Genomic DNA, 18052 nt, shown 5'->3' with positions numbered 1-18052 from the left:
AACAAATACTTCTTATATATACACTAGTACAGAAATGCTCACTTGTGTCGCACCTTTTGTGTCGCGCTTGAAGATAAAGCGACACAACATAGTAACTAGTGTCGCACGTTCTGTAAACGCGACACAACTAAGTATTATGTGTCATCACTTGTGCCATGCTTGAAGAGCGTGCGTCACAAACGAGTTACTTCTTGTATCGCATGTCTTACAGAGTGACACAAGAACAAGCTTGTGACACGTTTTTACCAAAGCGACACAAGGAGTGTGTTATTTTTGTGACACGCTTTTATAAAAGCGACACAAAGAGTGTGTTATCTTTGTGTCGCTCCTTTTAAAGTGCGACACAACTAATACGAACTACTATTTGGAACGACCTAATTAAGCTTAATTCAAAAAATTAGGTGCATGATTAAAACATGGAGGGGTGACAGGAGACAAAGTAAACAGGTTCAGATTCCTAAATATATAAATCAATGGGGGACTAAATTATAAAACATGAAGGGGTCGATTTGAACAAAAATTGGATGAACAGGAACTAAACCTGAATAAACAAAATAAGGAGGGTTAAAAGAATAAAAAGCCTATTATATATTCTCAATTAGGTTAGGGATCATTTGGCAGCCGCCAGCCCCCTCTTTCATTCTAGACTCTTCTCTTCCTCTTTATCCTTCAACATCATGAATCAAGAGCTTTCAAGCTAACATCCATGGCTTCCGGAAGTCCCCTACCTCTTTCCGGCCGCCTCTTTCTCTCCCATCTCTCTCTTTTTCAAGCTCTCGTCCATGAGCTTTCAAGTTTCACTCGAACCTCGATCACTGCTTGCTGCTCAAACCACGCGATTGGCTTCCTTATCGTTGCCGGAACTTCCAATTTCTGTTTCGTCGGTTCTTTTCTCCGGTAATTCCTTGAGAATCGCTGGCTTGAGTCAACTGATTTGACAACGGAGTTCTATTGACTTTCCGGTTGTTAAGGCTGCGGCCGTTGATGCCGAAGGGTAAGACTTGCATATTCTTTACAAGCAGACGGGAATGTCATGTAAGCTTTTATACATACTGCAGACTCAGTGAGTTCATCTAATAGCTTCAAAATTTATTGATCTTATAGAAAAAAAATGCAATCGAAGGCCACTAGAGATGCGAGAAAACGTAGAGATCCCAAAAATTACAGTCAGTGGATATGTTGGAAACATGGCTGCTGCTATGGCTCAGTCTACTTACTAGTGGCCTTGGACTGAATCTTATATATTACCATTATGTGCCGTAAGCATTAGAAGTATATTTGGAGCTTATTCCTTAAAAGCTTTGATTGCATAGATTAGCTTACCAAACACAAGCTCTATAGTTGAATGAGGCATATTTTAACACCCTATCCTTTTTTACACTTGAACAAGAAAATAAACAACGAATCAAATCACTCTAAGAATACAAAAAATGAGGTAAAATAAGCATCGGACTTACAGGCCAAACATGTGTATAACCCCATCCACCTTTTTGCCATAAGAAATTAAGTAGTCTAATAAATCCATATTCATGTTCTTCATTTTCGTAATTCTCAACTAAAACTTGCTTCTGCTTCAATCTTCCCTCTGCTATGATCACTGTTGGTCCCGTGTAACGTGACAATATTAGTTCCAAGGGGGGTTAGGAACTATTTAAAATTTTCACGTGAGACTGACTAGTATTTTGAACTTAGACTTTTATTAAGTCTTTTAGCACAGCAGTGCTGAGTAAGGTTAGAGGCAGCTTTAGTCAACTACTGACTAAAACTGTTTCTACCGCGAGTTAGGAGATAGCACTTAAGTCTATTCCTGAACTCAACTCTCAGATTACTCAACTTAGCGTATGTTCATTAAGATTAACTAGGCAGTATTTTAGCAAGCAATATATAAAGGAGTTAAGGGTTAGAAGTTACTCAGCAGACTTATCCTGGTTCGGCCTCTCCGCCTACGTCCAGTCCCTGGAATTCCTTCCGAGCTTTGCAAATCCTCTACTGAGCTCTTTAAAGGTAGAGCACAAACCTTTTACAAGATAGTCACTAAGTATACAAGAGTACCTTGCTCTATTCCTCTACTCAATACTATATCTACCACTGAGTACTATAACCGAGCAACTCAGCGTCTCCTTTCTATTCTTCTAGAAATGATAAGTGTTTTGTTCTAAACAAAAGCTAAGCGATGAAATGAATCAGTCTAGACTTTTACACAAGAATATGAATTGGTGTAAGATTTTTTGCTTTGCTTTTCTAATACAGAACTCCGAGTAATGATTTGGTCAGCGTTTCGACTTGATGAAGATCTGCATCGAATGAAGCATTTGAGAGGTCTATTTATAGTGACACTTGAGGCACCGGTCATTTCGAATTTCGAAATAATCGTTGGAGGGAAACGGCTTCCTGTCGCTTTCACTCAGCCAGTGCTCAGCATCTTCGGCCAATAAGAATCATGTATCTTCTGTCTTCGGCAGTGCTCAGTTGCTTTTTGTCAGGCTGGTCAGAATGTCTCTACATTTTTGGCAAAGTCTTCTAGACAGCTTTTTGTGTCTTCTGAACTTTACCCAAAGTAGAAATACTTTGTCTCCAAGTCGTTCAGGTCAGCTGCTGACCTGACTTCCTTGTCGCACAACTCAGCAGCTTCGTCTTGAAGCTTTTGGGAAAGGCTTCTCGATCCTTCTCTTCACTGGGCTTGCATTTCATTCAGCTTGAGCTGCGTTTTGATCTGATTGGGCCGTGTGGCTTTCAACCGTTGACTTGGGCTTGACTTTCTCTTGTGGGCTTTTGAGCCTTACACTTTTAATGTCTTGATTCTTATAAATACAATTAACTCAACATTGAACAAACACGTTAGCATTAATAAATCAATGCATTTAAATTTAACGTGTTTGAATATTTTTTATCATGGTGAATTAACTATACTTAAATAATTTTGTCAAGTCAAAATCATGTGGAAAGGTGTTTCAACAAACTCCCCCATTTTGATGTTGGCAAAAATATTCAATTGGAACTCAGTGTTGAGCTCCCCCATGATAGTTGACCTTTTCTAAAGTTCTGAGAATTCTCCCCCGTAAGGGTTGAACCACTGACTTAGTTTTACTTTAAACATTTTAAGGTTTAATCAAGTAAGTCTAAGGTCAAAGTCAGAAGTAGGTCAGTACTTAGAACATTTTATCCTTACTCAGTTTTGTTACTTGTTAAATTGAAAATGAAGTTCAGTTATCAGAGTAGGAGTAAGCTGAGTAAGTTTATGAACGCTGAGTAGTTTTACTCAGTGGCCAATTACTTGTATAATTTTTTATGTTCATAAGTTTTAGTTTATTTTGTTCAATGATATTTAAGTAAGTAGACATTTGAGAAAGGTCAGCATTAGATCAACACAGCATATAAGCAAAATAGCATAAGACAGTATAATAAATAACTCAGATGTTGTGAAAAGATACATTCTTATATTAACTCAGATCAACAGGAAGTATATCAGCATAATTATCAAAACAAACAAGTTAAACAAAAAGAATTTATTTCTTAATATTGATCTGGACTTGTTTGGATTTGGATTTAGTTTGCTGACTAGGCTGTGGGGTTCCTTGTTGCTGAGTTTGTGGGGTAGCAGAAGTAGATCCTGGATGTTTCTATTGAGTTCCTACTCCAGCTTGCGTAGCTTTATCTTTCTCCCCTTTTTTGCCAGCATTAGTGGGCTGGGGAGCTGAAGCATAAAACCGCCCCGTCTGAACAGCATGAGTGATTTTGGATGAATAGGTTTGAAGCTGACTTGTACTGTCCTTCAGACCTTTGAAAACTTTCAGGCCACCTTCCGTGTTGGCCGCTGGAATGTTCATCGTGGCACTGATGACACTGAGCATGAACTCAAGTGACTTACCAATCCACGTGACAGAGTCAGTCAGTTTGGCATATGATTGATGATACATCTTTAGGAAGGAGGTGTCAAGTGTGTGGCGCTGAGTAGTCTGATGTTTTACATGCTCATATGTTGCTTAGGCGTAGTTGAAGATGTCACTCGCCTTAGCCTGATCAGTTTCCATCTCTTTTTGAGTTAAGCTTAGAAGTCGCACAGCCTCAGTGACTTGCTCTATTGTGCATTGAGAGGAAGATGAAACTAATTCTCGAGCCGCAATAAGCTCAGAGTTCAGCTGTTGATAATGCTTAGTTACTTCAGCAGAAGTGGCGACCGTTGAGTTCACAGCAGATATGGCGTTGATTTTTCCTTCGATGGAATCCATATGATGGATCATCAGCATGTGAAGGTCAGCCAACTGGACAAGAAATTCCTGCTTAGGCTGATGAGAGACCATAGAGGTCAGAATATTCATCAGCTCCTTAAGACCCTTAATTTCGGTCAGAAGTTGCGTGACGTTGGATAGTTGAGATGGCTCAGCAGAAGCGGAATTAGCAGCATTGACATGAGACTTGTTCAGATCGTTGATTAGAGCATGGGCTGAGAAGATGATTCTACGCCTTGATTCAGAGGCATCCAAAAACTTTAAAGGATCTATCTCAGTATGATGGAGTGGAGTCTCAGGGGCCGTATTCTCGTCAACAGCATGTATTTGGATGTTGGGTTGCTGGACAGGAGTTGAGTTGTCAGCTTGATCAAGATTTGAAGGTTGAGCAATGGGAGCGACAACCTCAGGGGTGATTCTGTCAGCGGGAGCTGACTGATTTACTGACTGTTCAGGTGGTGGAGGTGTTTGATGAGTAGGAGTATTTTCAGGTGCTTGCTCATTGGGTTGAGCAGTAGAAGCTTCGAACACTTGTTTAGTAGATGGTTCCTTTGGAGCAGAGGTGTCGGCAGATGTTGAGCCCTTTTTTGCTTCAATTTCGGCGTGTTCCTGGCAGCCAGAAACAAAGGGCTTATTTTTCTTGCCTTGTTGCTAAGTGGGTTCAATTGGACTTGTGAAGAAATTGAAGTCCAAATTTTTCAGATCAGCAATAGGGTCACGAAGTGGTGAGTCATCCAGAATGTCAAACACTTGTGGTTTTGTGCGACTTCCGCTTGAATCTCTTTTCACTACTCCCCTTGTGTTTGGTTTTCTTGGAAGGGCCAACAGGAATAGGTTCAGTTGACGCAGGGGAAGCATCCAGATGGATGTTCTCAGTAGGCTCCTCAGTGACAGCTTCTTTTTCAGGAGTCTCAGCTCCTTGCTCATCAGCCTGCACTTCAGCAGTTGAGTTACTTGGTTCAGCAGTGCTTGTCTCCTCAGCATCAATCTGCTCCTCAGCAGAGATTGATTTTTCTTGTTGAACATTAGGAGTTTCCTCAATGGTGACTCCCTGAGCTCTCAGGAAGTAGGAGTCCTTTGGCACAACAAAGTCCAGTGGAGCTGCGTCCAAAGATGTAACTCTAGAAAATTTCTTCCTCTTTAGGGGTTGCTCAGGTTCGTCCTCGATTTCCTCTTCAGGAGCAGGTCTTTTCTTTGCCGACTCAGCAGGTGCAGATTTGGGCAGCATCAGTCTGACCTTTTTGACAGCCTGAATTGGGGACTTAACTTTCGGTGCAGAGGATGTGGCAGCTTTCCTCTTTTTCTCCTTGTTGGGCTGCTCAGTTTCTTCTTCAGTCTGGACGTCCTTTCCTTTCTTGTTCTTAGGTTTGAAAGGCAGACTGTGTGTTAGTCTATCTAAAATCTCCGATGTGATTTCAGATCCCAGCTCGATGTCTTCTCCTTTGAAGCTGACCTTATGGTCTCTGTGGATTTTAGTGATTAAGGAACCCATCCTTAGTATCCCAGTGCTTCGTTGAAATGCCCCAATGAGAAATACAGGAATGTTCAACGGTTGATAAGTCAACATATGCCAAATGAAGCACTGTTCAAAGTTGGATTCTAAGGAAGTGGAGTTGACCTTTGGGAAAAGGTAGTTGGTCAGTATGTAGTGTGCTTGCCTTTGGGTCTGACCAAGAGAGGTGGTTGAGACCTCACCTACATAGCCATTGGGTTTGCAGAATTCAGTGTTGAACTCAATGTAGTTCACATCTTTTGTTTTCCTCATCTTCGTCCCTTCCTCCTTTAGGTCCAACAGTGTGGCTAAGTATAAGGGGTTGAGGATTATCTTGGTGCCTTTGACGTGGGTCACCATATAGTCTAAATCGTCATCAGCAATCACCAAGTTTTGGTAGAACTCAGTGACAAGCCTCGGACAGGTCAGTCCATCCATTTCCAGCGATCCATTCACAAAATGGTTTCTCAGCTTCTACAAATTCCTTTGAGAACCACCTGGAGATATGGACCTTAAGTTTTTTAGGGTTGTTGTACACAACGTTGAAGATCCTCTCTGCATGCTCCTTGATCTTCTTCATCTTCTTTTTCTTAGAAGGAGTGGAGGTTTTAGTATGGGGATCCTGACCAAAGATGCTGACCTCGGTCATTGGTTGGTCATGCTGACCATGAGTTGGCTGTTGGGATTCTAAAGAGGAGGTGTCATTGTACTCCTTTTCTTGACTTCTTTCTTGAGAAGAAGGGTTAATGTCTGAGTTCATGTCCTCCTATTGGTCATTGGAAAGGTTCTGCGAATCACCAGACATGGCGTTCTTGGGTGTTCTTGAGAAATGCAGAAAGATTTAGGACTTGAGAGAGAGAGAGAGATTGAGTGCTAATATCAAGCGTAGAAGGTAAATAGTGAAAAAGCTTTCACTATTTATAGCTGGTAAGAGTTGATTTGATAGGTTAGGGTAACAGTGGGAATTTGAACCATTTAGCATCAGTTCTTACTGACATTAATGACAAATTACGGTGCATGGTTTTACTAATGATGACGTTTACGTCATCCTAGTGGCTACTTAAATACGCGTGCAAACCCTAATTGTTCAAGTTGCGTTACTCAGCAACTGAAGTACTCAGCAGTTAAGGTGCTGGGTATATAAGACAGATTCATAAATTTGCATAATAAACTCACTCAGAATGCATAACAACTCAGCATGTAGTAATCACTCAGCATGTATTATACTTGGAATTTATTGAAGAGGATTAAACATACCGATGGTTTCTCTTAGTATACTGAACTGCTCATGAGCCAGTGGCTTCGTGAAGATATCAGCAAGCTTCTCATCTGTTGGGATGTAGGTCAGCTTAATCTCATCCTTGAGTACATGATCTCTGATGAAGTGATGCCTTATGCTGACATGCTTCATCCTGCTGTGCTGGATTGGGTTCTTTGACAGGTCAATGGCGCTTTTGTTGTCACATTTGACTTTAATCAGTTTAGTCTGAACTCCATAATCATCTAGTTGTTTCTTAATCTAGAGGACTTGGGGAACACAGCTTCCAGCAGCAATGTACTCAACTTCAGTGGTTGATAGGGCTACTGACGACTGCTTCTTACTAAACCAAGGCACAAGACAACTTCCAAGGAGATGACATCCTCCTTAAGTGCTTTTCTGCTCAAGCTTGTCTCGTCCATAGTCAGCGTCAGTGTATCCAAGGAGTGTGAAATCATGAGTGTTGGTATACCATGAACCCGCATTCACTGAGCCTTGCAAATAGCTAAGGATTCTTTTTACAACTATGTAATGAGATTCCTTAGGGTTAGATTGATATCTTGCACAGTAACATACTGAGAACTGAATATTTGGCCTACTTGCCGTTAGATAGAGTAGAGAGCCAATCATACCTCGGTACAATTTGCTGTCTACTGACTTACCAATTTCATCAGCACAGAGGACAGTGTCAGTGCCCATTGGAGTAGATATTGACTTACAATTTTCCATTTCGTATTTCTTCAATATCTCTTTAGCATACTTAGTTTGACTTATGAAGATGTCATTCTTGCCTTGTTTGATTTGAAGTCCAAGGAAGAAGTTGAGTTCTCCCATCATTGACATTTCAAACTCAGTCTGCATCTGCTTACTAAATTCTTTACACATAGATTCATTAGTAGCACCAAATATGATGTCATCAACATAGATTTGTGCCAACAGGGTATCCTTACCCTTTCTCTTAATGAATAAGGTTGTATCAGCTCTTCCTCTGACATAATTTCTAGTCAGCAAGAAACTGGTCAGTCTCTCATACCAAGCACGTGGTGCTTGCTTCAGACCATACAAAGCCTTTTTGAGTTTATAAACATGGTTTGTGAACTTGGGATCCTCAAACCCTGGAGGCTGATTAACATAAACCTCCTCATTTATAACTCCATTTAAGAATGCACTTTTGACATCAATTTGAAATAATTTGAAATTCATAAAGCTTGCGTAAGCACACAGTATTCTAATTGCTTCAAGCCTTGCCACTGGGGCAAAAGTCTTACCGTAGTCAATACCTTCCTGCTGACTGTAGCCTTGCGCTACGAGTTTTGGCTTTGTTTCTGACTACATTCCCTTGTTCGTCCAACTTATTGCGAAAGACCCATCTCGTTCCTATGGTCTTTTGGATTTTTGGATTTGGCACTAAGTCCCACACTTCATTCCTCCTGAACTGGTCAAGCTCCTCTTGCATTGCACCCATCCAGAACTCATCGTTCTCAACTTCTGAAAAGTTCTTTGGTTCCAGAACTAAGACGAATGCTACATTGCTGAGGTATCTCCTGAGTTGATTTCTTGTCATTAGGGTATTCTCAGCAGCATCGAGAATGCTGCTTTCAAAGTGTCCTCTTGGGATTCGGATTTCTCTCGGTAGTGCAATGTCTTCAGCAGGTTGTGTTTCAACAATTTTTGCAGGTTTAGATTGGTCAGCGAAAACAATTTGAGTTTCGTTTTTACCTTTGGTCAGCCTTTGAGGTAGTCACTCAGCGGCTGTACTTTGGTCAGCAGGTGTTGAGCTCGGATCATCCTCAGTTGGTTGATTGACCTTCTCTGCAGAGTTAGTTTCATCGAACTCAATATGTACAGACTCTTCTAAGACCTGAGTTCGTTTGTTGAAAATTCTATATGCTTTGCTGTTTGTTGAGTAGCCTAAAAAGATAGCTTCAGTCAGCTTTTGAATCAAACTTAGCAAGGTTGTCCTTAGTATTTAGAATAAAACATTTACATCCAAAGGCACGAAAATAACCAATGTTGGGTTTTCGTCCTTTCCAAAGTTCATAAGGGGTTTTACTCAGTATAGGTCTGACTAGAGCCCTATTGAGTATATAACATGATGTGTTAACAGCTTCTCCCCAAAAGTACTTTGGAAGCCTATTCTCACTCAGCATTGTCCTGGCCATTTCAACCAGAGTTCTGTTCTTCCTCTCAACTACCCCATTCTGTTGAGTTCTAGGAGCATAAAAGTTATGGTCAATGCCGCTGGCTTCACAGAATTCATCAAACAATTGATTTTTGAATTCTCCACCATTATCACTTCGAATGTGATCTAACTTTAGGTCTTTATCATTTTCAAGTTTTCTAACCAGTGTTGAAAACATCTCAAAGGTTTCATCCTTGCTACTCAGGAAGATGACCCAAGTGTACCTAGAAAAATCATCTACAATGACCAAGGAAAATCTCCTACCACCCAAGTGCAGCGGCTAGACTAGTCCGAAGAGATCCAAGTGTAGTAACTCTAATGGACGCTTGGTTGAGACTATATTTTTACTTTGAAAAGATTTTTTAGTTTGTTTTCCATACTGACAAGCATTGCATAATTGATCCTTTTCAAACTTAAGTTTGGGCAGTCCCTCAACTAATTGCTTTCTTGCTAATTTGGCCAAGAGGTCCATGCTTACATGACCAAGTCTCCTGTGCCATAGCCAGGAACTTTCTTCCTTTGACATTAAGCATATATTTTTTGAAAACTTCTTTTCTAAATTCAGCATAAAGACATTGTCAACATGAGGGGCAGTTAAAATCAATTCATTTGTTTTGCCCTCGAGTATTTTACATCCAGTGGCATCGAATATAACCTTCCTACCACTGTCACACAGCTGAGCTACGCTCAGTAAGTTATATTCAAGTCCTCTGACTAGGGAGACTGACTCAATAGTAGGATTACCACCAACGGTTCCTAACCCTACTATCTTACCCTTTTTGTTGTCTCCAAAACTTACGCTTCCTCCTCGTTTATGCACAAGTGTGATGAACTGAGTTTCATCACCAGTCATATGCCTCGAGCATACGCTGTCAATGTACCACAACTTTGACTTCTCAGCACACCTCAGGCCTACCTGCAATATAACTAGTTATCTTTAGGTACCCAAGTCTTTTTGGGTCCTCGTTTGTTAGGCTGAGCAGGTGATACATCATATTTAATCTTATGACGACACACTTTGGTAATGTGGCCATTATTCCCACAGAAGTCACAATGAACCTTCCTTTGGGGATATTTTACTTGCTGGTCAGCACCAGGGTGCTGAGCATGCCAACACACTTTTATCGTGTGTCCTTTCTTCCTATATAAGTCACATTGAACATTCTGTTGGGGAGTCCATTTCCGCTGACCAGTACCTGAGTACTCAGCGTTCTGATGGAAATTTTTCTTATTCGAAACCTTAAGCTGGATCTGAATAGATGTGATGTCCTTCCTCAGTTTCTTAGAATCTGATTGGACTTTAGTGACAAACCTATGCATGATTTTTAGATTTTCATCTTGCCTGGTATTGTCCTGGAGAAGATGTCGAAGGTCACTGAGCTTGACCTCCTTAATCTCATCACATCGCCTGTTGAGTGCTCGTACTTTCTTGTTACACTCTTTGACAAGTGTGTAGAGATCACTCAGTGCATTAATCATTTCATTTCTGAGCAAAGGTAGAGACATTACCTCAGTTGAGTGTTCCTCATTATCAGATGCACATGAAGGCTCAGCTTGCTCAGAAGGGCAGGGATCAGCAAACTCATCAGCCATGAAGCAGATGTTTGCTGACTCAGTGGCCTCAGCTCCTGATGAGGATGATTCGTCACTATCGCTCCAGGTGGCCACCATTGCCTTTCTGCTGCTCTTCTTATCCTTCTTCAAGGTAGGACAGCTTGACTTTATATGGGTAGTTTGATGACATTCAAAGCATGTGATGGGCTTTGAGCTTTCCTTCTTATATCTGTTGTCGCTTGACTTTGCTTTGTACTTGTCATTCCTCTTGAATGGCTTCCTGCTGTACTTGTCATTCTTGCGAAACAGCTTCTTCATCTTTCTGGTGAACATGGCCATTTCTTCATCGTCTGATGAGTCACCGTCAGTAGAGTCAACTTTCATGACAAGAGACTTTTGCTTCTTATCCTCAGACTTTTCCTTCACCTCAAAGTTCTTCATTGAGATCTCGTGGGTTAGCAGAGATCCAATGAGCTCATCATACTTGTAGGTGGTCAAGTCCTGAGCTTCCTCACTGGTAGTCTTCTTCGCCTGCCGACTTTGGGGAAGACTCCTCAGTATCTTCTTCACTTGTTCTTCCTTAGTGAAGTTCTTGCCGAGTCTCTTGAGCTCGTTGATTATGTTGGTGAACCTTGAGTTCATTTCAGAGATTCCTTCACCATCATTCATCTCGAACAACTCGTACAGCCTCATGTGCTGGTTCACCTTTGATTCTTTGACCTTGCTGGTTCCTTCATAGGTGACCTCCAGCTTCTTCCAAATCTCCTATGCTGACTCGCAACCTGAGATTTTATTGTACTCTGCAGCATCTAAAGCACAGTGAAGCATGTTTATAGCCGAGACATGGTTTTGTAATTTCTTGAGGTCATCCTCTGACCACTTAGCCTCTTCTTTAACGACCTTTTCGCGTTAACAGTTTCATAGGGAACAAATGGGCCTTGGACTATAGAAAGCCATGCACTCATATTTGTTGCCTGAATGAAGTTTTTCATCCTGTTCTTCCAGAAGGTATAGTTAGACCCAAAGAACAGGGGAGGTCTAGAGATAGATAGTCCCTCATAGAGTATCTGAGTTGTCTGATTTCCAGGGAGGAAACGAGTGTTGTTCTCAGCCATTACAAGGATCAGCTCAAGATAGTTTTATCTTGTTCAGTGAGCTGTTAAGCTCTGATACCACTTGTTGGTCCCGTGTAACGTGACAATATTAGTTCCAAGGGGGGGGTTAGGAACTATTTAAAATTTTCACGTGAGGCTGACTAGTATTTTGAACTTAGACTTTTATTAAGTCTTTTAGCACAGCAGTGCTGAGTAAGGTTAGAGGCAGCTTTAGTCAACTGCTGATTAAAACTGTTTCTACCGTGAGTCAGGAGATAGCACTTAAGTCTATTCCTGAACTCAACTCTCAGATTACTCAACTTAGCGTATGTTCGTTAAGATTAACTAGGCAGTATTTTAGCAAGCAATATATAAAGGAGTTAAGGGTTAGAAGTTACTCAACAGACTTATCCTGGTTCGGCCTCTCCGCCTACGTCTAATCCCCTGAATTCCTTCCGAGCTTTGTGAATCCTCTACTGAGCTCTTTAAAGGTAGAGCACAAACCTTTTACAAGATAGTCACTAAGTATAAAAGAGTACCTTCCTCTATTCCTCTACTCAATACTATATCTACCGCTGAGTGCTATAACCGAGCAACTCAGCGTCTCCTTTCTATTCTTCTAGAAATGATAAGTGTTTTGTTCTAAGCAAAAGCTAAGAACACTTTAGATGAAATGAATCACTCTAGACTTTTACACAAGAATATGAATTGGTGTAAGATTTTTTGCTTTGCTTTTCTAATATAGAACTTCGAGTAATGATTTGGTCAGCGTTTCGACTTGATGAAGATCTGCATCGAATGAAGCATTTGAGAGGCCTATTTATAGTGACACTTGAGGCACCGATCATTTCAAATTTCGAAATAACCGTTGGAGGGAAACGGCTTCCTGTCGCTTTCACTCAGTCAGTGCTCAGCGTCTTCGGCCAATAAGAATCATGCATCTTCTATCTTCGACAGTGCTCAGTTGCTTTTCGTCAGGCTGGTCAGAATGTCTCTACATTTTTTGCAAAGTCTTCTAGACAGCTTTTTGTGTCTTCTGAACTTTACCCAAAGTAGAAATACTTTGTCTCCAAGTCGTTCAGGTCAGCTACTGAACTGACTTCCTTGTCGCACAACTCAGCAGCTTCGTCTTGAAGCTTTTGGGAAAGGCTTCTCGATCCTTCTCTTCGTTGGGCTTGCGTTTCATTCAGCTTGAGCCACGTTTTGATCTGCTTGGGCCGTGTGGCTTTCAACTGTTGACTTGGGCTTGACTTTCTCTTGTGGGCTTTTGAGCCTTACACTTTTAATATCTTGATTCTTATAAATACAATTAACTCAACATTGAACAAACACATTAGCATTAATAAATCAATGCATTTAATTTTAACGTGTTTGAATATTTTTTATCATGGTGAATTAACTATACTTCAATAATTTTGTCAAATCAAAATCACGTGGAAAGGTGTTTCAACAATCACCATTGATAGAAAGCATATTAAAATAGATCTTGAAGACCTCAAACTCACACTCAAACCCTTCCATTGGCTTGACAAGGAGCTCATTTTGATTGAGAGACAAGTGGAATCATAAAGACCTTAATTTTTGTGTTTATTTAGAGATGCTTTTTCCATTAATTCATGTCATGCTTCTACTTTATTCATATCTCTTATATACTTGACTCGGTCATGTTCTCTATTCCATGTTCATATCTCTCTCTTTTCATGGGATTGTTGGAAATTTTCTACAATTTCTGACAGAATATAAAATATTTTCATTTCTTTATTTTTTTTATTTTTTTTTAAATTGCGCACAATGCGCTTACATTAAAGAAGAAAGAAAAATCCCCACCAGACCCGGATGTGATTCGAACCCATGACCTCCCTAGCCATATGGTGAAGCAAATTGAACTATGTTTTTCATTGATGCTTATAGGATATTATGTTATTTGATGCAGAATGTCGCTAATCAGTTCAGCTCAGGCTGGTGGATTTTTGTCTTCCAACCTCGAATCTGGACCTGGACCTATTCGATGTGGAGAATATATAGTAATATTCTATTGTTGCTCTGTTTCTTTCTTTCTGTGTATCTAATTTTTAGTTTATAACCTTATTCATGAGCCTTTTCAATATGAATTCAAGTGAAAAAATATGATTTCATTACTTGAGATAGAGAATGTGGTGTGGATACTTAATTTAGATTCATAGTTGTTAAATGGAGATTCGACTTGCTAATTTGATGCTTACAGGATAGTATGTTATTTGGTAAAAATTGAAGTTCAAGTTGAGTAATTTCATATAATTACTGCTCATGTTGGTTATGTGTAATCTAAGACAAAAATTGAAGTTCAAATTGAAGTCATGTAACATGTTAGACTTCACTAGCATGTAATCTGTTCAAGTTTCTGTGAATTCATTTTAGGTGGATAAGGGATTAACAAAAATCGAAAGGAGCAAGTCCATTAAGCTTGAAAGATAGCCTTCATCCATTGCTGTTTTCAGTATTTCATCCATTAATGGGTTCTGATTTTGATTGTTTTTTTTTTTGGAATTGATAGATGGATTGATTGTTTTCAAAGGCCAGTTTTGTAGAGATTGATGATTGTTTCTATTGCTACTTCAATCCTGCAGTCAAAGGTAAACAAAGTCATCCTTATGATTAGATTCCTAAATTTGAAGTTCAATTCTCTGGAATACGATGTCAATCATGTTTAAGAATTTGGTTTTTAAATCATCAAAAAATCAAGGTCAATCCGGTTCACCAATTTATTGTCGGTTCTCAGTTTAACTCCACTTCAATTCGGACAAGTCAATGAAACTTCTCTTTTTCTCCCCTGTTTCTTTTCCAATTGAAGAAACCAAGTTAGAATACCTAATCTAAGAGCACGAAACAGTTCAATTTTGAAAAGTCGCCATTGTTAATCGCTCAACATATTCTCAATTCTCAGATGTAAAGAAGGAACATTTATTAAAATCAGCCAGAAGTGTAATTTGGATTCTGAAACTGTCTTCTTCATTTGGAGCTGAAGAGGCATACCATTTACTTAACTCATGATTCCATTTATACACTATGCAATTTGATTATTAGTCTTTATACTTAGCATGTGGATCATCATCTTCTCTTTGACTGTAAGTTGGGGTGCACGGTTGAGTGTATATGTTAATCTGCATGTCTGGGATTTGAATGTATTTAGTCACTGCTCCTTGCACTTTCATATACTGCTTCATCTTGAGATGGATTTGTTTGGGTCAAACTTTATATGGAAGTTTTATAGTTTCTCTCTCTTTTTTTTTCTTATTATTTTAGTTATAGTTGTGGTTGCTACATGGACATAGGTATTGCAATGAATCATGCACAATTTGCTACATAATTGTGTAATTGCTGTTTATTAGAACCTGGATCGTTTTTCTTATACACCATTTGTAACTTGTTACAGGTTTGGTACTGTAGCTACATCTGGGACTAGCTTTGCAACTAGATCTGGAACTAGCTCTAGAGGTGGATCTAGGACTAGCTCCATGGTAAATAACTCAGAAGCGCTAAAGAGGAAGGCTAGAGCTGAGAGGTCTTTGTTCACATACTATTAGAACTTGAATTACTGCAACATTGCCAATCGATGTTCATTCGCTAATCTTTTTTTTCCCTTCCTGTGTCTGCTAATGAAGATGCCAAGAAAAAAGCTCGAGTTCAAAGATTTGCACCTAGTTCTAAAACAGATGTAGTTGAAGAAATAAAAAAGAAGGCTAGGGAATTGAGGTTTATATGAATATTTTACCCCACTTTTTCCATTGTTTCATAGAATGTAAAAAAGATTTGTCTCGATTTAGATGCTGCAATGGTTGAGTCAAAGCTGACATATTACTATTTGTTTTGCACTTTTTCCGGAGATGTGACCATTGGTTGTTTTTTGTTCAAATGCTAAACTTAATTAGTGCCATTGGTTGTTTTTTGTTCAAATGCTAAACTTAATTAGTTCATACATTGATTTCGAATCTTTGTATAGGTGTGGCAGGTGACATCGTATGATCAGAAACCATATCGTAGGTTAATGATGTAAACTTGGGGTGCAAAAGTACATCCATCACCATCAGCTGTTACGAAGTCAGGGTGGAAAATTCTGCAAAAGGATCCTTCAAGCTCAGGAAGTTTAGGAATAGCTATTTCAGAAAGCTGTGGAGGTAGCAGCTTCAAATGTGGATACTAAGTATTGCTTGGGGAGTGTGCTCAACCACGTTTTGTTGCACCAGACATTTATAGGTGAAGAATGCTTGAAGCAAATGGAAGCTATAGGTGAAACTCCTGATGTGATCATATGGTGTACTGGTGGCGGCTCCAAACTTGTTAGTGTTTGTTAATCTTCCTAGTTTATTTAGCTACAAACTTGAATATGACAAGTAGATAGATATTTGCTTAAGTGTTTTTGTGGAAGTTGTTAGTGTTTGTTCATATTCCTAGTTTTTTTGGCTACAAACTTGAATATGACAAGTTGAATTAATTGTTATGTACAACTATTTCTTGAAGAAATTAAGTTGTGATTATATTTTGAATATGTATGTATTTATGCAATGTGGTACTTGTAGTTTTATTTTGTATGTTCTATAATATCATGTAGAATCAAGTAAATTTTTTATTATAAAATTTTATGTTGGATGCTGGAAAATTTTGTAAAATTAAAAAAAAACAATATTTTGTGTCGCGCATGGTGAAGGGGCGATACAAAATGTATCAGATTAATCGGGGAGCTTGTGTCGCGCACTCTTGGAGTGTGTCAGAAGAATTATCATATGTTGTGTCTCGCGCGTGTAACAAACGACACAACAAATGAGTAGATTGTGTTGCTCTTAAGAGCGATACAAAGTTCTTGTGTCGCACCCCTGTTGTGTCGCACAAAAGTGCGACACAACAACCTGAAAAAGTGTGACACAAGTATCCTATTGTAACAAATACACGGTGTCAATATTTCATGTAATCACAATATTCACTTTTCTCATTTCAATTGCAACCATTGAATATACTATCCTAGTTTAAGCTCTTATTATCATATCTCTGACATTTTCTAAAATCAAAATTACACATACCATATATATATATATATATATATATATATATATATATTACTCAACTCTCATATCATCATCAGTATCCTTCTCAAATTTATTTATACCAACATGATTATTGTCATTCTACCACATGCACACATTAAACACGAAAATCAAACCAATAGACAATTTATCTCAACAAATCAACATAGCAACAAGCATATAATAAAACGTACCGTATATTTAATTAACTACTCTTGATAATTAGTTATCACCAAAGAAACGCTAAGCAACTGTCAGTCTCCTACTTTTTCGATACCATAATGAAAGATGAAAATTGTTCTTAGCCATTTTCTTCCAATTGCCACGGTTCCAAAAAGAATAGAAGTAGGTTTTCTACCAAACAAATACTTATATATATATGGCACATCATATGGTAATTTATTACCATTACTATAACAAAAAATGACTTACATGTATTTATTATCTATGTTAAATATTTTATAAAATGGTATATTAATTTAGAAAGTAAAATATATACTATCAATATTATTAGCACAACCTTCTTTAATTTTGATGACTTAATTAACTATCCTAAATAAATAAATAAATATACAATATTAAAAAATGATAGAACAAATATAATTACATGTAGAAGTATAATAAATATTTTATTTATATTTTTTTTGCGGACATTACACTAAGTATGTGCTAGGCTTGTGTTTTAACCAATTTGTGTTCAACTAACTATTTTTTCTTAATTTTACTGTTCATGCTTAAGAATATTAAAACACCCTTTTTCAAGATTATTCAACTAGTTGTATAAGGTAATTTATCATTTACTTTCGTTCTCAATCCAAAAGGAATGTGACACTATTCTACACACCAGCTTTAAAGGCTTTGTGGGGCTCGAATGAAATTTCAAATTCTACAAGCTTTAAAGCCCATTCGGCCAGTCTTTTTGAAGCTTTTGACCGTTGAAGGATTTTCATGAGAGGCAAGTCAGCCTGAACCACTATGGGATGGCATTAGAAATAATGGCGAAGTTTTTATGTTGTGATGACCACGGCGAAGGCCATCTTCTCCAATCTAGGGTACCGAGTTTCTGAGTCTCGAAGCACTCTAGTTACATATAGACTAGAAATTGTTCTCCTTCTTCTTCCCGTATCAAGACCATGCCTATAAACTCGTCGAAAACACTAATGCATAGGTAGAGTGTCTCTTATGC

General features: G+C 38.8%; 1 long non-coding RNA gene across 3 annotated transcripts; it reads left to right on the top strand.

Moving 5' to 3' along the window:
* The first annotated feature begins 633 nt into the window (after positions 1-633).
* Positions 634-16319, top strand: LOC136202272 (uncharacterized). Of its 3 annotated transcripts, XR_010674395.1 has the most exons (6): positions 634-994; positions 13743-13833; positions 14343-14421; positions 15222-15350; positions 15451-15541; positions 15789-16319. It is a non-coding gene; the product is annotated as an uncharacterized lncRNA (long non-coding RNA). The 3 variants fall into 3 exon arrangements; XR_010674393.1 differs by lacking the exon at positions 15451-15541; XR_010674394.1 differs by having other exon boundaries at positions 15222-15541.
* The last annotated feature ends 1733 nt before the right edge of the window (positions 16320-18052 follow it).

Source organism: Euphorbia lathyris, chromosome 8 (genome assembly GCF_963576675.1).
Source record: "Euphorbia lathyris chromosome 8, ddEupLath1.1, whole genome shotgun sequence".
Classification (NCBI taxonomy): domain Eukaryota; kingdom Viridiplantae; phylum Streptophyta; class Magnoliopsida; order Malpighiales; family Euphorbiaceae; genus Euphorbia; species Euphorbia lathyris.
This window is presented reverse-complemented; position numbering and strand designations above follow the sequence as displayed.